This window comes from Neofelis nebulosa, chromosome 2, assembly GCF_028018385.1.
Source record: "Neofelis nebulosa isolate mNeoNeb1 chromosome 2, mNeoNeb1.pri, whole genome shotgun sequence".
NCBI classification, from domain to species: Eukaryota; Metazoa; Chordata; class Mammalia; order Carnivora; family Felidae; genus Neofelis; species Neofelis nebulosa.
In genome coordinates, this window is record NC_080783.1 from 181,622,443 (window position 1) to 181,648,620 (window position 26,178).

General features: G+C 37.3%; 1 protein-coding gene across 3 annotated transcripts in view; it reads left to right on the forward strand.

The window, feature by feature from the left end:
• FAF1 (Fas associated factor 1) overlaps nt 1-26,178 on the forward strand; it is a 532,153-nt gene that overhangs the window by 131,612 nt on the left and 374,363 nt on the right. The window lies entirely within an intron of this gene.

Consider the following 26,178-nt stretch of genomic DNA (forward strand, 5'->3'; position numbering starts at 1 on the left):
TAGCCTAGTCTACCTTGAACACTCTCAGAAACTTACATTAGCCTTCAGTTGGGCAAAATCATCTAACACAAGCCTGTTTTATACTAAAATGTTGAACATCTCATGTAATTTATTGAATACCGTGCTGTAGAAAAACAGAATGGGGGCACCTGGGTGGCTCAGTCCGTTAAACATCTGATTTAGCCCAGGTCATGATCTCACCGTTCTGGAGTTAAAGCCCCGCGTCGGGCTCTGTGCTGACAGCTCAGAGCCTGGAGCCCGCTTCAGATTCTGTGTCTCCCTCTCTCTCTCTGCCCCTCCCCTATTCACGCTTTGTCTCTCCCTCTTTCAAAAATAAACATTACAAAAACCCAGAATGGTTGTATGTGTACAGAGTGGTTGTAAGTGTAATCACAATATTGTGGTTGTGTAGATGACTGAGAACTGTGGTTGTTGCTGCTGCCTAGCTTCACACTAGTGTTTTACTGCATATCACTAACTCAGAAAAAGATCAACATTCAAAATTTGACATATGATTTTTACTGAATGTGTATTGTTTCTGCATCATCATGAAATCAAAGCAACTTAAGTTGAATCATCTTAAGTTGGGGACTGTCCGTATAACAAAGTGATATCATTTCTGTGATTAAGTTACATAGGATTTAACTTCTGTCTTGCTAGAGATTCTCTCCTGTTGGCTTTGATGAAGCAAGTTACCATGTTGGTGAGGAATAGTGGCAAGGAACTCCCAATAGCCCAAAAGGAATGGAAACATGCCCCCAAACCATATAAATGAGCTTGGAAATGGGGAAATCCTTACCCCGTTGAGCCTATACATGAGATCCTAACTCTGGCAGGCAGACACACCAGTTGCAGCCCTGTGAGAGACCCTGAAGCAGAGATTCCAGCTAAGCCATGCACACATACCTAGGGTGCTAACCTGAGATAATCAGTATTTATTGTTTTAAACTGCTTAGTTTATGGTAATTTGTTACACAGTAGATAACTAATACTTAATGACCCAATTTATGATCCAGTTTGTTTACTGTTTTCTATGTTTTTAGAAATATGTTTGCAGTTGCTGGGAATAATATTTTTTATATATGTCGATTGGATCAAATATTTTAAGTTTAGGTCTTCTAAATCTTAATTTTGTTTGCTTGTTCTATAAATTACTAAACATGGTATATTAAAATCTCCTGCAGTGATTGTGGATTTGTTGATTTTTATGGGTAATGCTGTTCATTCGAGGCTATATTATTAGATACATGCAAATATAGAATTATTATTTTTTAAAAGTTTATTTATTTATTTTAAGAGAGAGGGAGATAGAGCACACATGCAAGCAGGAGTGGCGCAGAGAGAGAGGGGGAGAGAGAATCCAAACAGGCTCTGTGCTGCCAGCACGGAGTCCAACATGAGGCTCAATCTCACAAATCATGAGACCATGACCTTAGCTGAAATCAAGAGTCAGATGCTCAACTGATTGAGCCATCCAGGCACCCCACACATACAGAATCATTATAACTTCTTAGCAGGCTGAAATTTTGTCTTATTAAGTTATTCTCTTTAGGAACACTTTTGGCTTTGCATTCTGTTTCTTTAATATTAATACAGGTACACCAGTTTTCTTCTGGGTAGTGTTTTCTTGGTATATCTCTTTTTACTCTTTATTGTTCACCTTTCTGTGTCATTATATTGTTAATGTGTCCATGATAACATACAGCTGGTTGATGAGTCATCTTTAACCCATTTAATCTTTGCTTTTCAATTTTATCATTTGCTACATCCAGATTTATTTTTTAATTTTTCCCCCAATCTTTATTATTTACTTTTAAAAATTTTTTAATGTTTATTTTTGAGAGAGAGAGCATGTGCGCGCGTGAGTTGGGGAGAGGCAGAGAGAGAGGGGGAGACACAGAAACTGAAGCAGGCTCCAACCTCTGAGCTGTTGGCACAGAGCCTGATGTGGGGCTTGAACTCATGAACTGTGAGATCATGACCTGAGCTGAAGTTGGAGGCTTAACCGACTGAGCCACCCAGGCACCCCTTTATTACATACATACATATATACAGACATACAGACATACAGACATACAGACATTTATTTAATTTATTGTCAGATTGGCTTACATACAACACCCAGTGCTCATCCCAACAAGTGCCCTCCTCAATGCCCATCACCCATTTTCCCCTCTGTCCCACTACCCGCCCCCACCCTCAGTTTGCTCTCTGTATTTAAGAATCTCTTGTGGTTTGCTTCCCTCCCTCTCTGTAATTATTTTTTCCCATTCCCTCCCCCCATGAACTTCTGTTAAGTTTCTCAAGATCCACATATGAATGAAAACATATGATACTTGTCCTTCTCTGATTTATTTCACTCAGCATAACACCTTCCACTTCCATCCATGTTGCTGCCAATGGTATTTCATTCTTTCTCATTGCCAGGTAGTATTCCATTGTATATATAAACTATATCTTCTTTATCCATTCATCAGTTGATGGACATTTAGGCTCTTTCCATAATTTGGCTATTGTTGAGAGTGCTGCTATAAACATTGGGGTACATGTGCCCCTATGCATCAGCACTCCTGTATCCCTTGGGTAAATTCCTAGTAGTTCTATTGCTGGGTCATAGGGTAGTTCTACTTTGAATTTTTTGAGGAGCCTCCACACTGTTTTCCAGAGCAGCTGGATCAGTTTGCAGTCTCACCAACAGTGCAAGAAGGTTCCTGTTTCTCTATAGCCTCGCCAGCATTTGTTGTTTCCTGATTTGTTCATTTTAGCCACTCTGACCGGTGTGAGGTGGTATCTCATTGTGGCTTTTATTTGTATTTCCCTGATGATGAGGGACATTCAACATCCAGATTTAATGTAATTACTCATATATTTGGGGTGAAATCTATGATACTATGTGTGTTGTAGTCATTCCACCTGTTAACTGTTCTGTTTTCCCTCTTCTGTTACATTATTATTTTTTATTTCAAGTTTTTATTTAAATTTTGGTTAGTTAAAATGTGGTAAAAATTGTTTCAAGTGTAGAATTTAGTGATTCATCACTTACATATAATACCCAGTGCTCATCACAACAAGTGCCTTCCCTAGCACCCATTACCCATTTAGCCCATTCCCTGCCCATCTCCCTCCTTCAACCCTTCAGTTTGTTCTCTAGAGGTAAGAGTCTCTTATGGTTTGCTCCCCTCTCTCTCTCTTTCTTTCCCTTCCCCTATGTTCATCTGTTTTGCTTTTTAAATTTACTTATGAGTGAAAGCATACGTTGTCTTTGACTTACTTTACTTAGCATAATACACTGTAGCGCCATCCACATCGTTGCAAATGGCAAGGTTTCATTCTTTTTGATGGCTGAATAATATTCTCTTGTAGCCATTCATCAGTCGATGGACATTTGGGCTCTTTCCATAGTTTGGTTGTTGTTGATAATGCTGGTATAAATATTGGGGTGCATGTGCCTCTTCAAATCAGTATTTTTGTATCTTTTGGGTAAATACCTAATAGTGCAATTGTTTAATTTTTACCTTTTTGAGGAACCTCCGTACTATTTTCCAGAGTGGTTGCACCAGTTTGCATTCTCACCGAGAGTATAAGAGGATTCCCCTTTCTCTTCGTCCTCACCAACATCTTTTGTTTCCTGTGTTGATAATTTTAGCTATTCTGACAGGTATGAAGTGGAATCTCATCGTGGTTTTTATTTGTAGTTCCTGATCATCAGTGATGTTGAGCAAACATTGATTATTTTGTTACTCTGTCATGTCCCCTTCCTCTTCCCATTTGTTAATTATATACTCTTTAAAAATCTTCTGGCAAATTTCCTTGGAAACCAGACAATGGATATTTGACTTCTCAAATTCTAATGTAAATACATTGTAAGGATCTTAGAACTGTTTATTTTCCATTTCCATTCCTCTCAACTTATACACTATTATTTCACTAGGTACTTTAGTTTTGTGGAAAATTTTTAAACCTCACAAATTACACAGTTGGTGTTCATTTAGATTTACCTGCAGTTACCCCCATTTTCTTTGCTCTTTTTTGCATCTTTGCCTTCAGTTTGGGATCATTTTCCTTCTGCTGTATTATATAGAGTTTGCATTAGTGCAGATCTGATGGGGGCAAACTCTTCCAGGTTTAGTTTGTCTGACACATCTATTTTTCCCTTTTCCTTTATTCTTGACAAATATTTTCCCTGGATATAGAATTATAGGTTGATTGTTATTTTCTTTCATTACGTCAGTTGAAGATATCATTCCATTATCTTTCCATTATCTTCTGGACTTTTTTGTTCCTGATGGGAAGTTACTTGCCATTCTCACTGTCATTTCTGTGATTATAATCTGCCCTTTTCTCTGGCTTGTTTTATAATTAAAAATTTTTTTAAATGTTTATAATTAAAAATTTTTGAATATAGTAATTTACATACAGTGATATGCACACTTCAAGAGTTCAGTTCAACTAACTGTGATGCATGGATATCATGTTTTATTGATGGCTTTTTCTAAATGGGGGACATTTCAATGACAAACTCTAGGTGTTTGAGTCATACTAATCTTCAAGTGGTCTTGGCCCAGTATGTCTAAGGATTTACAGAAACTCAAATACTGGTCATAAATCTAGCTAATATCTTTAGACATTGACCATTTCACTTTTAACTTTGGTTGGAAGGAAGTTTTTCTCCTGTCACTGTTTTTCTCTCTTTAGTTTCTCAAATGCACTAATTTTTTCCTACCTTTACAACATTTGCACATGTAGTTTCCTCTACCTCAAGTGTTCCTTCCCCAGTTTTTAAAATAACTGACTTCTGCTCATCTTGTTAGATCTTAACAAATATTTTACCTCTTCAGAGGGTTTTTCTTGATCACAGGTATTTCTGTCATAGCACTATGTTCTTTTCCTCTGTATTGCTTAGTTTGGTGTACTTTCATGCTCATCATTTGCCAATTTCCCAACTGTCTCCTGCTATGTTCTGAGTTATAGGGCTGATCCACTTAAGCTACATTACCCAAGCTCCCTTGCCATCTGGCTTTTAGCCATCATCTTATTACAGGCAGTGTGAAGACATTGCAGAGGGAGATACTAGGCCATTGCTACTCTTCTCTTCCTGCTTCTGTGGAGTGTCCTGTAGTGATCCCATTTCTTGTATGTCTCTAGTTCCTTCCAGAGTTCCATCTCTCTCTGGACAGCCTCTCCTCCATGACTCCCATTACTACTGGGTAGTCTTGGTTTATGGACTCTATTAATACACTTTCTTCCTTTGTATCCACACCCTTGTTGGGGTAGTAGGGATTTCCTGTTGTTGCTTATTGCTAGGTTGACTCACATAGACCTTTTTTTTTTTTTAATTGAAGTGAAATTCACATAATATATGTTGAACCATATAAAAGCGTACAATTCAGGGGTGCCTGGGTGGCTCAGTTGGTTAAGCGGCCAACTTCGGCTCAGGTCATGATCTCACAGTCCATGAGTTCGAGCCCCGCGTCAGGCTCTGTGCTGACAGCTCAGAGCCTGGAGCCTGTTTCAGATTCTGTGTCTCTCTCTCTCTGACCCTCCCCTGTTCATGCTCTGTCTCTCCCTGTCTCAAAAATAAATAAAACGTTAAAAAAAAAAAAGCGTACAATTCAGTGGCCTTTAATGTATTCCCAGTGTGGTACAACCACCAGCTTGCTCTAGTTTCAAAACTTTTTCATCATCCCATAAAAATACCCAGACTCATGAAGTAATTCTTCCTCATTCCCTTTTACCCCCTTTCCCTACTCACTGGTAACCTTTAATATATTTTCAGTCTCTCTGGATTTTCCTGTTGTGGATATATTATATAAAAGGAATTACATAATATGTAACTTTTTGTGTCAGTCTTCTTTCACTTAGCATAATGAGTTTTCAACCCTCTTAATTCTTCCATTAATCTTAAAAGTAGTTTTCCTTATTGAGGTCCCTGTATTGATCTATCTGGTGTAGGTTCCTTTTCCTTGTTGGAAACTAATGAAATATTTACTTATATGTTTATTGCTTATTTATTACCTATAACATTTCATATATTCTAAGCTTCATGAGGACAGAAACCAGGTCTGATGTTTGTTTGGTATGAGAGAAATTTTAATAGAGTACTGAGGAATATTAGAGATCACAGAAGGATTATTAGACTTTATTCAAATTGAAGATTGATTAAACCTTTATAGTAAATTGATCTATCATGTATACATTACTAATTGTTTTTACCTGCTTTTGACAACAACCCTGTGGTAACAAATGTAGACTGTCAATTAATTAATATAAGAATCTGCTAATATAAGTGTTTTTAAAATTTATATATTGTTGACATTTCAGGGAGGAAGCTACTCTCAGAGAATATTTATTTTAATCCTCCTTCACTTTTTTTCTTTCTTGGCAGAAATTGGTTTTTTTACTTTTTACTTTTTTTTTTTTTTGGAGAGAGAGAAAGGCTCAAGTGAACGAGGGGCAGAGAGAGAGAATCTCAGGAGATGGGGGGGGGGTGGGAAGAAGGGTAGCGAGAGAGAAGCGGGGCTCATGTTTTACCCGAAGCTTGAGCTCATCCAGGGTGGGGTTCGAGCTCACCTGAAGCCTGACTTGTGCTCATCTGAAGCGGGGGTTGAGCTCACCCAGTGTGGTGTGGTACTCAGGCTCACCCGATGTGGGACTTGAACTCAAGAACTGTGAGATCATGACCTGGGCTGAAGTTAGATGCTTAAGGACTGAGTCACCCAGGCACCCAGAAATCTTTTTTTTTTTTAATGCATTTTGTTTTATTGTGGTAAAACACATGTGACATAAGATTTATCATCTTAACCCATTTTTCAGTGTATAGTTCAACAGTGTTAAATATATTCACATTGTTGTGAAACACATCTCCAGCAATTTTTCATCTTGCAAAAGTGGAACTTTGTACTGATTAAACAACAATTACGTCACCCTCCACCACCTCTACCACCCTGACCCTGCCTGGTAACCACCATTCTTTCTGTTTCTATGAATTTGACTACTTTAGATACCTCATATAAGTGGAATCATATGGTATTTGTTTTTTTGTGTGTGTGATTTATTTATGTCACTTAGGATAATATTCTCCAGGTTATATTCATGTTGTAGCCTGTAACAGTATTTTTTTTTTCCTTTCTGAGACTGAATAATATTCTATTTATTCATTCATTTCATCTGTGGTCGTTTGGGTTGACTCCATCTCTTGGACATGAGTGTGCAAATATTTTTTTGGGACCCTGCTTTAAACCCTTTTGGATATATACCCAGAATTGGAATTACTGGATCAAATTTTGAATTTTTGAGGACCCTCCTTATTGTTTCTCATAGTGGTTATATCATTTTATAATCCCATCAACAGTGCATAAGGGGCATAAGGGCTCCAAACTCCAAATCCTTGCAAACACTTTTTAAGGGTTAAATTTTTGAGGTAGCCATCCTAATGACAGTTTTGATTTGCATTTCTCTGATGATTAGTGATGTTGAGTGTCTGTTCAAGTCCATTGCCCATTTTTATTTTTTTTAATTTTTTTTTTTTAACATTTATTTATTTTTGAGACAGAGAGAGACAGAGCATGAACGGGGGAGGGGCAGAGAGAGAGGGAGACACAGAATCGGAAGCAGGCTCCAGGCTCTGAGCCATCAGCCCAGAGCCCGACGCGGGGCTCAAACTCATGGACCGCAAGATCGTGACCTGAGCTGAAGTCGGACGCTCAACCGACTGAGCCACCCAGGCGCCCCCGTTGCCCATTTTTAAATTGATTTATCTGATCATTTTTACTGAGTTGTAGCATCAGAAGTATGATTTGAAAATGTTTTCTCCCATTTTATCGATTGTCTTTTTACTCTGTTGATTGTGGTACTTTGATACACAGAAATTTTAGTTTCATGTATCTTCCCCCCAACATTGTTGCCCATGTTTTTGGTATGATAGCTAAAAAGTCATTGCTAGATCCAATTTCCTGAAGCTTTTTCTCTGTGTTTTCCCCTAGAAGTTTTAAGTAAAAAAAATTTTTTTTTTAATGTTTATTTATTTCTGAGAGAGAGAGAGACAGAGCATGAGTGAGGGAGGGGCAGAGAGAGAGGGAGACACAGAACCAGAAGCAGGCTCCAGGCTCTGAGCTGTCAGCACAGAGCCCAATGTGGGGCTGGAACTCACAAACCGTGAGATCATGACCTGAGCCAAAGTCAGTCTCTCAATCAACTGAGCCACCCAGACACCCCTAGAAGTTTTAATTTTTAAGGAATTTTAAAAAAATGTTAAAGGTTTTATATTTATTTTTTGAGAGAGAGAATGTGTGAGTGGGGAAGGACAGAGAGAGAGAGAGAGAGAGAGAGAGAGAGAGGAAGACAGAGGATCTGAAGCAAGCTCCGTGCTGACAGACTGACAGCAGCAAGCCCAGTGCGGGGCTTGAACTTATGAACCGTGAGATCATGACCTGAGCCGAATTTGGCTGAGCCACCCAGGCTCCCCTCCATAGGAGGTTTATAGTTCTGGTGACCATGCCTCTTTTTTGTTCATTCTTTCATTTCTAATACCCTGACCCATTCCCTGATACAATGAATTTTGAGTAAAGCAAATTGCCCTCCAAATGTGGGTGGAGTTGAAGGCCAATAAGTTGAAGGCCTAATAGAACAAAAGATTGACCTTTCCTGAGCAAGGGGGAATTCTGTAGTAGATGGCCTTCATATCTGAACTGCAACATTGGCTTTTCCCTAGGTTTTCAGCCTGCTTGCCCACCGTGTAGATTTTGGATTTAACCTGCCTCCATAATTAGATGAGCCAATTCCTTAAAATAAATCCCTTACTCCCTCTCCTTGTCCCTGACCCTCTCCCTCTCCAGTTACACATATACATATCCTGTTCTGTTCCTCTGAAGAATGTTGAATAATGCAAAATTATTTAACCCAGTGCCTTTATTTTTACAGATTTGGTAGCATAAAGGCTCAAAGAGAAGAAGAACTGGCCAAGGTCAAAGAACAAGTTACTGAGAAAGTCAGGGCATGAACCCAAGTCGCCTCACTTCCAATCTAACACTCTTATTACCTGAAATTGCTTTGCCCAAAACATCAAAACCAAATGGAGAAGCTCACCCTCTCCTACTTCAAAGAAGAAATAAGCATATTGGCTACTTTCCATATATTAGATCTTATCCTGAGTAGTTTGTATCCATTTTTCTTATTAATTCTCACAGCTGCCCTAGGAAATAAGTATTATTATCACTTTCCACTTCTAAAAAATTTTTTTAATGTTTACTTATTTTGAGAGAGAATGTGAGTGGGGGAGGGGCAGAGAGAGAGGGAGAGAGAGAATCCCAAGCAGGCTTCGCGCTGTCAGTGCAGAGCTGGATGTGGGGCTCTAACCCACGAAACATGAGATCATGACCTGAGCTGAAACCAACAGTTGGACACTTAATTGCCTGAGCCACCCAGGTGCCCCTATCACATTCCACTTTTATATGGACTTGCCTAAAATGACACATTTTATCAATGATAGACCTTGTCTGAACTTAGATGTCTAACTCTAGAACTGGAATTATCGATTACAATACTGCATTCTCTGTATATATTTCTTTTATTCCTGTCCCCTGATGATACTAAGCACTAAAGAAAAGATTTGTTTACCCAGCTTCTCTTTATTTTAATGTTTATTTATTTATTTATTTATTTATTTTGGAGTGAGAGAGAGCACCAAGTGAGAGTGCTCAAAATATTTATTTATTTTGGAGTGAGAGAGAGCACTCGCGCGACCAAGCAAGTGAGCATGCACAAGCAAGGGAGGGGCAAAGAGAGAAAAGGAGACACAGAACCTGAAGCAGGCTCCAGGCTCTGAGCTGAGCCTCACTCCTCGACTCAGCCTCGAACCCACGAACTCTGAGATCATGACCTGAACCCCAGTCAGACGCTTAACTGACTGATCTTCCCAGGTGCCCCGTGTTTACCCAACTTTTTTTTTTTTTTTTAACGTTTTTATTTATTTTTGAGACAGAGAGAGACAGAGCATGAATGGGGGAGGGTCAGAGAGAGGGAGACACAGAATCTGAAACAGGCTCCGGGCTCTGAGCTGTCAGCACAGGGGCCCGATGCGGGGCTCGAACTCACGGACTGCGAGATCGTGACCTGAGCCGAAGTCGGCGCTCAACCAACTGAGCCACCCAGGCGCCCCTTCCAACTTTTGACTCTCATCAGCCGAGAGTCTTTTCCCTTCATTGGTTTGGCAGGATGATAAATGATTCATACTGCTTACTTTTAGGTCTTAATTATTTGTGATTCCTTATCTTCTGTTATTTGTGATTCTTTTCTGAGTGGAAAGGTCAGTGCTATTACCAGATTATTAGTACCCAAGACATTTCCAAAGTGGACACTGATTAATTTACCATGAAATTGTGTGCCCTGGACACATGTATATCCTCTGCTTCCAATTACTATTACTGTCTTTCCTTTATCTTCCTCTCTGCTGCTTTTCATACCTTCCTGTGGTAGCTGTGGGAGGAGCGGGGGAGGGTGTTGGTAGTGGTATGGGGAAAGTGTTAAGAGTTTTTAAACAGTGTGCAAATCAGATGGTAATCAGTCAGTAGAGCATTAACAATTCAGAATTGGAAAGAACCTGGATTATAGTAGTGCTAACCTTGTACAAATTGCTCGGATTTACTGAGCCTGAGGTAATTGTCCTGCAAATGTATTGTATAGTAGATTGAAGGCATTTGTTTTGTTGCTCCTTAGTATATTTGGAGTATCAGATCCATAGCTTTCCTTCTGTCTTCTAGAAAGCACTTAGCTCTGAGTGCTATGGTGAATGCAAAGAAGTATGGTTCTTGCCTTCATGAGCTTAGACTCTATTTGAAGACAAAAAACACATAGGTGGGAAAAGAAGCATAAACATAGGACATAATATGTGTAAATTTAAATGTCTTCAAATAGGGTTAAGCAGTAAAAATTGAGAGAGTGTGAGAATGATTGAAAATGCTCAGGGGATGGAGGAGAGACTTTAATTGGGCCTTGTGACTACTGGCTGTAGTAGATGAGTCTAGCTGCTTTTAAAATAAATGTAAGAATTTATTGTACATGTCTGAATATAAGGTGATTCTTATTTTCACAATGACAAGATAATGAAAATATTTTGGTCAGCCTGAATATATAAACTTTTTTAAGCTTGTAGAAGAAATAGCCTTTAAGTTCAGCTTAATAAGTTATGCATACAGATTTAAAATTATATAATATAAAATACTGCCTTATTACCTTTTTTATATTTGTTTCATGAAGAACATTATTCAAACCCTTCACATGCATTTTAAACGTTAGTTTCTTCCTCATTACCAGAGTTAGTTTCTCAGTTTTTCAGAGCACATAATCTTAATTTTTGTTTAAGTGGCTTGAGATAGAGTTATTTTTAAAAAATTGGATATGGTACTTTCCTGGGAATTTTAATCTCAAGTCACAAGAACTCATTTGCTATTCGTGAGCTTTACAATGAAACCTTTTCAAACCCAATCTTTAACAGGTGTATTTTATTTTATTTTTTTTTAAGTTTATATATTTATTTATTTTGAGAGAGTGGGAGAGAACTTACACGTGAGAGAAGGACGGGGGAGAGGTGCAGAGAGAGAGAGAGAGAGAGAGAGAGAGAGAGAGAGAGAGAGAGAGAAAGGGAGAGAGAAAGAGAATCCCAAGCAGGCTCTGTGCTATCTCGGAACTTGACACAGGGCTCCATCTCACAAACCATGAGATCATGACCTGAGCCAAGAGATCAAGAGTCAGATGCTTAACTGACTGAGCTACCCAGGCGCCTCTAACAGGCTTATTTATAATGGCATCTAAAGTTTTAATTGTGAAATTATTACTCCCCCCTCCCAACTAGGAAATCTGTGTTGAACTTCTTTCTCTTCTTTTTTCTTTTTTAAATTTTTTATTTGGTGTGTGTGTGTGTGTGTGTGTGTGTGTGTGTGTGTGTGTGGAGAGGGGCAAAGGGAGAGAGAGAGAATCTTAAGCAGACTTCATGCTCAGTGTGGAGCCCTATGCAAGGCTCGATCCCATGACCCTGGGATCATGACCTGAGCCAATATCAAGAGTCAGATGCTCAACTGACTGAGCCACCCAGTTCTTTGCCATCTCTTTAAACTGATTCCATCAGGGAACCTGTGTTTAGTATCCAAAACTAGTATTGCCTGAAGTTGTTTTAGACCCTATGTCTTTTTTAAATATTTTTTCTTCAAAAATAAAATATTTGTAAGGACTCAACTATAGAGTAATTTCCTTTTTCCTTTGGGATGATTTTGAGAGAAGAACTTTGCCCTGTATGCAGTGTCATCATCTAAAATGAATCAAAGTGTTATAAGTGAACTAGTGAGTGATGTGAAGAAGAAAGCTGAAGTAGAATGGAGAGTTCAGAACAGTGCCATCCAATATAGATGCAACTACTCTTATGTAGGTATTTGAATTTAAATTAAATGATTAATTTAATAATTGTTAATAATTATAATTCAATTTGTTGGTTACTCTGGCTATATCTTAAATGATCAGTGGGGCTGGTGGCTAGGGTATTATACAGTGCAGATATAAAACGTTTCCATCATTGCAGAAAGTTCTGTTGGGTAGTTGTAGTCTGGAAGGCTGGAAGATGTTCTGTAGCCTCAGGAATTTAATGTAGTTCATTTCTAGGAATGATCATATTTATGGTAGTAGTCAAACCTCTCCCCTCAGCCACAACCCCTCACCTGAGCCAACACATTTCCTTCACCCATACAGTCACAGATCAGAGATGCATTGATTTCTCAGTTTCTAAAATAGAGTTAGTGATCCAAGAATATGAGGATTTTAGTAAATATTAGTATTGTTGGTATAGTTCAGAGATTTATACTGTGTTCATTTGAAACACAAAGTGCACTCTTTCCTCTTTGTTGTTGTCAAGGAACAGACCTCTCAAATTGCTTTGTGGTGAAAAGATCAGGATTTCTGGGAATCAGAGGGGCCTGAATTTGAGTGGCATATTCTGTATGATCTTGGATAAACCATTTAATCTCTCAGAATGTTATTTTCCTCATCTATAACATGCTTGCTTTGTAGAGTGAGGATTAAATGAGACATGTAATAATGTGTAATTACTTTACATAGTGTCTTGCACATGACAGATGTTCCTTCTCCCTTTATTCCTCTAAGTCCAAAAAGACATCTAATGAAGATTAATTCACTTAACACTTCCATTCATAAATTTGTCAGAGGGCATTTATTCAGCATTTACTATATGCAAAGCTTTCTTCTCAGTGGTGGATATATAGCAGTGAACCAAAACAAGTAAGACTGTCATCGTGGCACTTACATTGTCATAGGAGGAGACAGACAATAAGTGATACAAGTAAGTTATATAATGTGTCAGAAAGTGATCATTTCTAAGCAAAAAAATAAAACAGGGAAGAAAGATATAAATAAAGTAGGTGGGGGGGGGTCTGCAGTTTTCTGAAAAAAGTGGGCAGGTGACAATTGAATAAAGACCTGGAGGAATGGAATTAGTGAATGAGCCATGTATCTGGGGGCAAGAACATCTCAGGAAGGGGGAGTAGTAACCACAAATACCCTTAAGTGGAAAATCAGGCCTCCATTTTCTAGGAACATCAAGAAGATAATGTGGCTCAGGAAAGGAGGAGGAGGTGAAGTGATTACATCTGAAGAGATTACAGGAGTGAGGGAGAAATAAGCCATATTAAGGATGTTTTTATCTCTGAGTAAAAGTCAGTGGAAGATTTTGAGTAGAGGGTTGACATGGTCTGACATACATTTTAATAGCTTCACTGTGGCCACTCTGATAATACACTGTAGATGAGCCAGGGGAAAGCAAGGAAATCAGTTAGGATGCTGTTGCAATAATAGAGGAGGGAGAATATGGAGGCTTAGAGTGGTAGCAGTGCAATGTGATCAAATTCTGAATGTGTTTTAACATTTCAGCTATCAGAATTTGCCAGTGAATGGGAATGAGGGAGTCAAGGGTACACCAAGGTTTTTGAGTGGACCAACTGTCACTTATTGAGATAGAGACACTTTTATATTCTGCTTTATGTATTCTTATTTTTCCTCCTGGCTTCCCAAGGTTTCGGGCTGTCTTGTCCATGTGTTATCCATAATACCTAGCACAGTTCTTTTTGTTTGGTTGTTTTAACCTAGTGCAGAGTAATTGCAACCTACTTTCCTAAATTAAATTTATTTTGGATGTTCATCAACCTCAAAATGGAGACAACTATATTTAGGGCTGCTAAATACCAAGGAAGAGTGTTTTCCTTATGTTGTTGCTTATAACATAAAGTACATCTGGCTTGTTGGCTTTGCTCAACCATCCAAAGCCTTCCCTTTAATCCTGTAGGATGTCTGCCTTCATAAATTCTTTAAACTGCTAATCTTCTGACATTTCTCTTTTCCATGTTTTAGCTTAAAATCTGAATCTTAGAAAAGGCAGATTAGTTGACATTCTCCCCTTTCTCTTTTTACATTCATTGAATAAAGCAGAAGGAAGTTGCGGTGTCTGGGTGGCTCAGTCGTTTAAGTGTTTGACTTTTGCTCACGTCATGATCTCATGGTCTGTGGGTTCGAGCCCCTCATCAGGCTCTGTGCTGACAGCTCAGAGCCTGGAGCCTGCTTTGGATTCTTGTCTCCCTCTCTCTCTGCCCCTCCCCTGCTTGCACTGTCTCTCTCTTTCTCAAAAGTAAGTAAACATTAAAAACTTTTTTTTTTTTTAAATAGAAGGCAGTTATTTTATTTTTTTTCTTTTTTTTCAATATATGAAGTTAATTGTCAAATTGGTTTCCATACAACACCCAGTGCTCATCCCAAAAGGTACCCTCCTCAATACCCATCACCCACCCCCCATCAACCCTCAGTTTGTTCTCAGTTTTTAAGAGTCTCTTATGCTTTGGCTCTCTTCCACTCTAACCTCTTTTTTTTTTTTTTTTTCCTTCCCCTCCCGCATGGGTTTCTGTTAAGTTTCTCAGGATCCACATAAGAGTGAAACCATATGGTATCTGTCTTTCTCTGTATGGCTTATTTCACTTAGCATCACACTCTCCAGTTCCATCCACGTTGCTACAAAGGGCCATATTTCATTCTTTCTCATTGCCACGTAGTACTCCATTGTGTATATAAACCACAATTTCTTTATCCATTCGTCAGTTGATGGACATTTAGGTTCTTTCCATCATTTGGCTATTGTTGAGAGTGCTGCTATAAACATTGGGGTACAAGTGCCCCTATGCATCAGTACTCCTGTATCCCTTGGGTAAATTCCTAGCAGTACTACTGCTGGGTCATAGGGTAGGTCTATTTTTAATTTTCTGAGGAACCTCCACACTGTTTTCCAGAGTGGCTGCACCAATTTGCATTCCCACCAACAATGCAAGAGGGTTCCCGTTTCTCCACATCCTCTCCAGCATCTATAGTCTCCTGATTTGTTCATTTTAGCCACTCTGACTGGTGTGAGGTGATATCTGCATGTGGTTTTGATTTGTATTTCCCTGATGAGGAGCGATGTTGAGCATCTTTTCATGTGCCTGTTGGCCATCCGGATGTAGAAGGCAGTTATTTTATACTAAGCAGAAGAGAGAGGGGTGACTAGGTCTTTATGTGATGCTGACCAAAGTCTAAGTACCATGAAGTTTCCTCAGGAGAGGCAAAGAACCTGGGGAAGGGAAGTGACTGTCACTGAAACCACCTTTTCTAATTTTTGCTTTTAGTAAATGAGATCTTGGTTGCCAGTTCCTTTTGATCCCAGCTATATGGTTTTCCCAATTTGCTATTTGGTTTTTCATCCTTAGATATTTATTTGACAAGGGTGAGTCTCTCAGGTACCATTATTAATCTTAGGATCTGTCTTCTATTTCTTTGACTTTAATTTGGTCTACACCATTGCTGATGCTGCATGTTGAGCTATTTTGATAGTGATACCTACTTGGAAGGATTCAGTGAACATTTTTTGCATTTGACTAAAAACAGATTGTGGAATGGTTACATTTCCTAAATTGTTCTGCTTTCTGGTTTCTTTCCCTAAAGGAAAAAAAAATCAAATTAGACCTTATTAAAATGAAATATTTGGCTGTTAGGAGCTGTTTTAGGGTTGCCAATTGTAATTCTTTTTTAGTACAAAGGTAAACAGCAATAGATTGGTAAAAAAATTTAAAAAACCAACACATTAAATAAATTTAAATTTAGACTTGTGGGGCTGTTAAACTATTCACTATTCTTCAACTATGGTTTCATCATCTTATTTGTAAGTGATAGAGTATTTAGATGATGTAACCATTATTTAAGTAGTGAAGAAAAGAAAAATCTCCAGAAGTAAGTTGTCTGCAATAGGTAAATGTTGAAAATCTTCTTTTTTTAAAATAGTGTCCATTCCTTGCTTTCAACATTTTGTGATGAATAACTATTTGTGATTTTAAACAGGAATAAATCTTGGTATGGCACACATGGATGGATCTAGAGGATATAATGCTAAGTGAAATCAGTCAGTCAAAGAAAGATAAACACCCATATGATTTCACTTATTATGGAATTTAAGAAACAAAAAGAAAGAAAAAGACAAAAAAGCATACTCTTAAATATAGAGAAATAAACTGGTAGTACCAGAGGGAGGGGTAGGGGGATTAAGATTACACTTACTGTGATGAGCACTGAATAATGTATAGAATTGTTGAATCACCATATTGTACACTTGGAATGAATATAACACTGTGCATTAATTATACTGGAATTTAAAACAAAGGAAAAAAATCTTGGTATGTCAAATGTTACAATAAAAGCAGCTCATCTTTACTGAGTATTTTACTATTTATCAAATACCATTCAAGCATTTAGTATGTGTTAATAAGTTTCATCAAATCCCAATGAACAAGTACTGTTATCACTCTCATTTTACTGATGAGAGAACTGAGACAATGTAAGTAACTTTCTTAAAATTACATAACTAGTAAATGATGGAGCTAGGAAAAACTGGCATTCTGTTGTAAGAGCCTTCACTCCTCACTTTGAGCATATTTAATAATATACTCATTCTACATATGAGCTTCTGAAGGATCTATGCTTTTAGACATTAAGTAAATTCGAAAATAATAAATGGTTTAGGGGGAATTAATAGATTGTATATGTAATGTCAGAATAAAGGATTTTATATAGGTCTCTAAAATTTATGCTGTAGACAATCTGTACTTGTTCCCAAACTTGGCCGTGCTAAGAATCTCTGGAGGAGTTTGTGAGGGGAAAAAACAAATTTCTGGGCCCCATTCCATACTACCTGAATTTGAATCACGGGGTTCAGGACTTCAGTATATCTGTATTTTTAGCCCAGCATGAGGCAGACATTTATGCACCAGTGGTACATAGCATATAGCAAAATAGACTAAAACAAAAAACATATAAGGATGAATAATTACAGTGGCTAACATTTATAGAGTACTTTCTTGTATTATCTCATTTAATTCTTATAACAACCTTGTGAATTAAGTTGGTATTACTCCATTTTGTAGATAAGGAAACTAAATCTTTTGGCCAATTTAACATGGCCAAAGTCAAACAGGTAATAAACACATGATAGAACAAGGATTTGAAAACAGATCTGTCAGACTACAGAACATAGAACATCCTACAATTGATTCCATCCTATAATAGTGGATTATAGACCAGAGAAATATTGAATACGAATTATTACTGTAGTTTTTTTTGTTTGTTTAAAAAAGAAAATATAAAAAGAAAGTATAAAAATTACTGTTTGTATGCCGTCTCTTTTTTATCCATTTTCTATTAATGACAGTAGGTCATCATATTTGGTAAATTCCCTGGGGCCAATTGCACCATTAAAAATTTGGTTAATGCATATATGTAACTGTAACAGATTTATGTTGAGGCTCAGATGAGCACATATGTATCTCCTCCTACTTCTCTGATAACTTCTTTTTAATATATTCTCTGATTTTGTTTTTCGTACATACTCCTTAAATACTGACATTCCATAGATTCCATCATGAGCCATTTCTTTGTTCACATTACCCTTCATTTTGGATAAACTTAATACATTCATAAGACTTTTGCAAAGACTTTTTAAAAAGTTGGTTTTATAACATAAAACATAAAGTGTACCATCTTATTCTTTTTTGAGTAAATTAATAGTGTTAAGTATATTCACATTGTTGTGAAACAGATCTCCAGAATGTTTTCATCTTGCTAAACTGAAACTCTGTACCTATTAATCTACAACTTTACCTTTTTCCCTCCTCCCATTCTACTTTCTGTTTCTATGAATTTCACTGTTCTAAGTATTTCATATGAATAGAATCATACAGTAGTTGTCATTTTTTTGACATTTGACATTTTTTGGCTTATTTCACTTAACATAATGCACTCAAGGTTTATCCATGTTATTGTCTGTGACAGTATTTCCTTTTTTTAAAGCTGAATAGTATTCCATTGTATGAGTATACCACATTTTCTCTTATATATAATATATATTTATTTATTTATATATAATTTTTAATTATGTATACATTATATACATAATTATTATATATATATAATTATATATATATAAATAATAATCTTGACCTTGAGGTTAAGACCTGAACTGAGATCAAGAGTCAGATGCTTAACTGACTGAGTTACCCAGGTGTCCCTGTTTTCTTTATTCATTACTATTGATGGGCATTTGGGTTGCTTCCACCTCTTGGCTATTGTGAATAGTGCTGCTGTGAACATCAGTATACAAGTATCTCTTTGAGACCCTGCTTCCAAATAATTCAGATATATCCCCAGAAGTGAGATTGCTGGATCATTTGGTAGTTCTATTTTTTCCAAATACTTTTCAAGTAGATGACCCATGACTCCAAAGTCAGAATATTGAACTCACACATTTTACATTCTTGATCTCTTGGACATGTCTTTTTAAAAAAAATTTTTTTTAATGTTTATTTTTGAGAGAGAGACAGACAGACAGGGTGTGAGCAGGGGAGGAGCAGAGAGAGAGGGAGTCACAGACCTGAAGCAGGCTCCAGGCTCTGAGCTGTCAGCACAGAGCCCAATACGGGGCTCAACCTCACAAACTGTGAGATCATGACCTGAGCCGAAGTTGGGCACTCAACCAACTGAGCCACCCAGGCGCCCCAAGACATTTCTATATGAATGTTCCAAGTGTACTTCAAAATCAACATGCCTATAACCGAAAGCCTCAAATCTCCCTATCCTCACCAGCCTGTCACTTTGCTCATGTTCTTGGGTTCATGAATACATATTCATTCATGTATTCAGTATATGTTAACTCACAACACCTAGGGACCAGGCATTGTTTTTGGTGTTGAGGACACATCAGTGAACAAAATAAGGTCATTTGGATCTCACAATAAGGATGAGGTTAGATAACACAAAAAGACAAACAATTTGTTAGGTAGAGTGTTATGGCTAAGAGGTTCTCTTTTAGATAGAATGGTTAGGGAAAGTCTCTCTGAGATGACCTTTGAGTAGAAACCTTACTGAAGTGAGGGAGTGAGATATGTGGATATCTAAAGAGCATTGTAGGCAGAAGGAAAAATAAATATAAGGGGTTTGATGTGGGAGCATATTTCACTTGTTCAAGAAATTGCAAGGAAATCAGAGCAACTAGAGGAAGTGAACCTCAGGGATATTGTAAGAAGATGATGTCAGTGAAGGAGCTGGAGCCAGCTAATACAGTCTTCTTACAATGTCAGAATACAGTCATTGAGTTTTACTCTGCTGGTATGGGAAGGCATTAGAGTATGGAAAGGGTTTTATTTGACTTGACAATTATAAGCATCATGGTGGCTTCTGTGTGAACAAGCAGTAAGCAAGTGAGGCAAAGACAGTAGCAGGGAGACCAGTTTGGAAACTGCTGAAATCCAGAGGAAAGGTGATGGTTTAGATAGGGTGGTAATCGAGGAGATTCTACATTTTGCAAGTAGAATTTTTCATAGGTCAGATGTGGAATGTGAGAGAAAGGAATTGAGGATGACTATATATTTTTGACTTGAGTGACGGAATCTTTAGAATTGCTTGCCAGTTGTGATGATTGGGAGGACTGGAGCAGGAATAGTCTACTCAGTTACCCAAGCCAGAAGCCTGGGCATCATTCTCAACAATTTTCTCTTTTCAATTCGTGTTTCACAGTGCTGACCAAATGATGTTCCTGAAGGGCAAATTTCAGTTGCAGCAGTTGCCTGCCCATTATCTTCAGGTTAAGTAAAACTTTTAATGCTTGTATTTGTACTGCTTCTCATAATCTACCTCTTGCTTACCTTTCCAACTGGCTCCTCACTGCTTCCTCACCCAAACCTTTGCTGAAGCCACACAAAACTAGTTTCCACTTCTTGAATGGACTTACAGAAAAAAAAAGATTTTTTTCCCCTGAATGCTCTTACTCAGCTTTTCCCCCCTAGAAGAGCTCTGCTTTAACATTTGGTTCAAACATCACCCCTTCTTCCCAGCTTTTTCCTGGCATTCAAATTACTTCCACTGTTTTGCCTTTGCCTTCATTTAGTATCTTATATATTCCTCTATTGAAGTTTATGATCAGTGGAAGGAAGAGTTATCAATAGAGTACTTGAAGAAGGGTTATCATAGTGATGAACATGTTTGGAAAGTAGGAATTTGAAAGAACATTTAGAAGAGGATAAATATAGTAGATTGTTGGAAACAGTCTGTTACAGATATTTACAGAAAATTAAATAATCATTTGTGGAAAAAACTTTCCTTTCTGCCCAGAAAGAAAGAGGGAGAAAATGGTGTAGAGCATCTTTTTTGAGGCCTCATTGGTTTCCCACCATTATCTCATATTCTTTCTCTAGAACTCTACAATTTAGTGTGGACATTTATATCTACTTTTGTTTCTTTGGCCTGTCGCTTTTGTAGCTGGGAAAGTTTTCATCCCAAAATGGATCCTTTTCTTATAGCTCCTTTGATTAACAGAATACTAATAAGGTTTGTGAAATAATAGAAAAAAATATATTGGTCTCTGTCCCTCAGTTTCTGACACAGAGCTTCTACAACCCTTATAATTTCTTAAGTGATAAGAATAATACTAGTGGCATCTTTTGTTCTACTATTTCATTTTTGACCCTAGGTTTGTTTTTTGTTTTTTTTTTTTAACATTTATTTATTTTTGAGAAAGAGACAGAGCATGAGCAGGGGTAGGGGCAGAGAGAGAGAGGGAGACACATAACCCGAAGCAGGCTCCAGGCTCTGAGCTGTCAGCATGGAGCCCGACGCGGGGCTCGAGCTCATGAACCGTGACATCATGACCTGAGCTGAAGTCGGACGCTTAACCAACTGAGCCACCCAGACGCCCCTTTGATCCTAGTTCTTGACCATAGAGCTCCTAAATCCCTTGGAATTTCCTGGGTGATACAAGTGTCTTTTGTTCTAACGAGGAGACTTTTGGGTTCCTGGATAGTTTCAGGATGGGGGCTGGTCACCAGAAAGACCAAACCATGATTAGAAGCTTCAAACTATCAGTCCTGCTCCATCCTCCAGGAAGGGGAGAAGGACTGGAAATTGAATTAGTGATTGATCATGCTTACGTAATTGAAGCTTCCATAAAAATCCCAATAATGCAGGTTGGGAAGCTTCCAGGTTGGGGAGTAGTATATGTGGAGGGAGAGTGTGCCTAGAGAAAGCATGGAAACTCCGCATGCCTTCCCACATACCTTTCTGTAGGCATCTCTTCCACCTGGTTTTTCCTGAATTGTATCCTTTTATAATAAGTCAGTAAATTAAGAAGTAAAATGTTTTCCTGAATTCTTTGAGCCGCTCTAGCAAATTAATTGAAGAGAGGGTTGTGGGAATCTCTGATGTATGGCAGGTGGGTCAGAAGCACAGGTAATAGTCTGGACTTTGTGATGAGCATCTGAAGAGGGGGAGGTGGGGAGTAGTTTTATGGTCCTGAGCCCTTAACTGGTGGGATCTGATGCTGCTATCTCCAGGTAGATAGTGTCAGAATTGAGTTAAATTGTAGAACACTTAGCTGGTGTTGCAGAATTGCTTGATGTATAGAAAACCCACACATCTGGTGTCAGGTGAAGTAGTATTGTTTGTAGTGGAGTATTGAGAGTAGAGGAGACACACAGTGTCCCTCCATCTCCCCCCAATACAAGATTAAAGGTGAAAATTCCACAATTCATAGCTGTAGAATGATGGGCTCTTACAATTCTTCTGATTGGCTCTACTCAGGGTGAAATCATGAGAGGAGGATGATTTTATCAATTTAGTGTGGACATTTATATCTTCTTTTGTTTTCTCAATACTCAGAATAGTTCCAGATGATTAATTAAATATTTGTGGGATGGGTTAATGTTGGAATGAGTGAATGAAATATCAAATGAATGAATAAGATTCATGAGTGCTATGTAAGTACAACACAGTGGAAGAATCATTGAGACTTTTAAGGCAAACCAAGAAACAGACTTCAACTATAGAGAACAAACTGATGGTTACCAGAGGAGAGGTGGGTGGGAGGATGGGTTAAATAGGTGATGGGGATTAAGGAGTGCCCTTGTGATGAGCACCGGTGTTGAATCACTTAATTGTACACCTAAAGCTAATATGACCCTGTATGTTAGCTAGAATTTAAGTAAAAACTTAAAAAAAATAAATAAATAAAGGAAGAAAAATCATTGAGAAAAAGGTAGTGTGAGTCAGTTAAATTTTCTTGAAGAAAATGGTTCACATCTGGGTCTTCAACTCCATTAGGCAACAATAGGCATTCCTTCCTTCATGATCCCATATTGCCTTTCACATTGCTTTACAATTAGTTGTTTCTATAACTGCCTGTCCTGGGAGGAACGTGTCTCATCATTTTTATATTTTCTCCAGCACTGTGCTCAGTGAATAAAAGAATGAAGGAATTTGAACTGGTGGAAAAGAGGATATTCTGTAAAGGATCAGTATGATTGGAGGAGAGAAAGTCTGTATTTGTTTGAAGAATTCACTTGATGGCAAGATCAGAGTTGTGAATGCTAAAATACTAGTACTGTACTTTGTGGACCCAATGTTTATTTTTTAGTTATTTTGAAAATATTTTGAATCTGACATACCATAGAGTAGTAATTTCAAATTTAACAAAAGTATACTAATTTTAGAAAGTATTTTTCTATATATTAAGTATGTTCAGGAGATGGAAAAATGGATAATGGACACAACAAAGCCAGTGTTAACAACAATAATTATTATTCTAGTTCACAGGCTTTCCAAACATGTGGAATATGTAGAGTTGCCTATATTCTTAATTCTGTCAACTAATAATATATACGATTATATATATGTATATGTATAATGAAAATGTGTTTATTCTATTATCATAAACTTTTAAATGTTTTTTTCTATTTATAAATTCTTGTAACTTAAATGTATTAAATATTTATTTTTACTTATCTGCAATCAGTAATTTGGAGATTAACCAGCTGAGGAGGCTGCTGATAAGAATAGAGCTGATGAGGGGCACCTGGGTGGCTCAGTCGGTTGAGCGTCCGACTTCGCTCGGGTCACGATCTCACAGTCCGTGAGTTTGAGCCCCGCATCAGGCTCTGTGCTGACAGCTCAGAGCCTGGAGCCTGCTTCCGATTCTGTGTCTCCCTCTCTCTCTGGCCCTCCCCCCATTCATGCTCTGTCTCAAAAATAAGTAACAATGTTAAAAAAAAAAATTTAAAAGAATAGAGCTGATGATAATGCTATGATGATGTAATCATTGAAGCCTGGAAAAATGGTGGTTTGTTAGTAACTAATGTGTATATACTGAGAATAATGAGTATTATACTGATAATCCTATTTTTATACTTTAAACACTGTTTCAAGAGTTATACTTTATTTCCCATGTATTTTTTTAGCCTTTTATAATCTAATTTTTAATAAAACTTAAAAAATATGTTTAATAATCTCTTCTTAGGCCTCATAATATTAGACTATTTTCACATTTTTCAGTTTTGTCTAATCCTTCCCTACAGTACCTTCTTTGCTCCCTCTGTGACATATTCATGGTTTTTGCCCTTATATCTAACCCTTCTATATTAATTTTTGTCATTAGATTTCTCTTGTCTTTTTCTTACATGTATGAATTCCCCAATACTCTGTCTCTCTTCTTTTCACCAAAGAAGAAAGCTATAGGGAGGGAGAATTAAAATATTTTTAGGGCTTCTTTTATTTGCCTTTAAACATATATAGCTTTAATTAATCTACCTCTGAATTTTTAAATTACTTTTGTCTCCATTTGGATATTACCTGAACTGCTTATAGTAAAATTAATTATTGAATATATTTTTGTCCCTGCTAGAATGCAAGCTATGTTATATTTATTAGTATATCTCCATTGCCTAGCACAGAGCTTGGTATGTAGTTGGCAATTAATAACATACTTGTTAACTAAACAAATGATATCCTACTGTCACTTCAAAGTTAACATGTTCAAAATTGAACTCTTCTGAAATTTTCCTTTGCTTCTGTATCCACTCATTATTCAGTGTCCAGATTGAATGCCATCTCTTTTCTGAAACTTTTCTTAATCCTCATAAAAATCTCTTTCCCTATTCTATATTCCTTTAGCAAATTATACTTTTATTGTACCTTCATTCTGGATTGCATTTTACATATTTATGTACAGAATTTATTATGTACATAAGGTTGAGGTCAGAAACTTAACTTCCTATCCAAAATGAAATACATTATTTAAAACATCCAAGATCTTAGAAAAAGAAAGTGGAGGTATGTTACTGTTCCTGAACAGTGTTGTGTCCTACCCCTTCTTGCTAGTTTTCACTTATCCTTCAGTCTTGGTTGAGACATTATTTCATCTAGGAAGCTTTTTGACCTTTGGTCACTTGGCTGTGTGACTTGTTTTGTTTTGTTTTGTTTTTCATTTTTGTACTCCCTATCATCCTTAATTTAACAAATAAGTATTGAGTGCTGTTTAGTTCCTGCACTGTGCTAGGCAATGGGGATAAAGTAGTGAACAAAATTGTTATTGTCTTGTCTGTCACAGAGCTTACACCCTATTGAGAAAGACAGACATAAATAACAACCACCAAATAAGTAATTATTAATTACTATGAAGGAAAAGCACAGGGTTCTATGTGAGCATAAACATATATAGATGGGGGTTGACCAAAGAAGTATTATTTGAAAAAGTGTATCTGACAGAAATTTTGGTTATCATTAAGATTTAGCCAGACAAGAAATGAGGAAAGGGCATTTCAAACAGACATAATATCTTCAAAAGACATAAGAACAAGAGGAACTTGATGCTGTTGAGGAACAAAAAGGCCCAGTTTGGCTGAGGGTATAGTTCATTATAGAGATGAGGAAACAGGCTGAAAGAGATTCAGTGATTATAGAACATATTAATATCATAAAATTAATAAGTGGGAAAGTCTAGATTCAAATTTTGGACTTTATAAATCCTTAATATTCTTTCCATTACACCTTGGCATTCCTGAGTGAAAATTTGAACACAGTCTTTCCAAACTCTGGTATTTTGTTTCTTTTCCAACAGCACAGAAAATTCTCTTACTGTTTTCCTAATTTTTAGCAAAGAAGATATTTGTATGTGGAACCATTGCTGTCAAGAGAAAAGAGATAATTGACCTGGCTGTAGACAGAGATGCTTCCATTGCATTTGTGGCTTTGAAAACCCATGTTAGCATGTTTGGCTCAAAGGATTTATGAGCCTCCAGAGTTGTCAGGGTTCTATGGAATCCACTCTCTGTATTAATCTGTGAATTTTTCTTTCTCTTTCTTTCTTTCTTTCTTTCTTTCTTTCTTTCTTTCTTTCTTTCCTTCCTTCCTTCCTTCCTTCCTTCCTTCCTTCCTTCCTTCCTTCCTTCTTTCTTTCTTTCTTTCTTTCTTTCTTTCTTTCTTTCTTTCTTTCTTTCTTTCTTTCTTTCTTTCTTTTTCTTTCTTGCCAGTGGAGCATTACAACTCTCAAAATTTATAGGAAGTACCTTACACTCTACTCTGTTTCCATTCTACAGAATAACATTTTAAACTTGACCCACTTCTGGCAAATATTTAGATTAATGTTTCACCAAATACACAAACTCCTTTTGGGAGATGATTTTCAGGCAGCTGATAAAGCATTGAAGTGTTAGGTTTTTTGTTTGTTTGTTTTTTCATTTTGATGTGGAGTTGGATGGGCATGGAGAGGGAAGAAGTTGTTATGATGCAGAG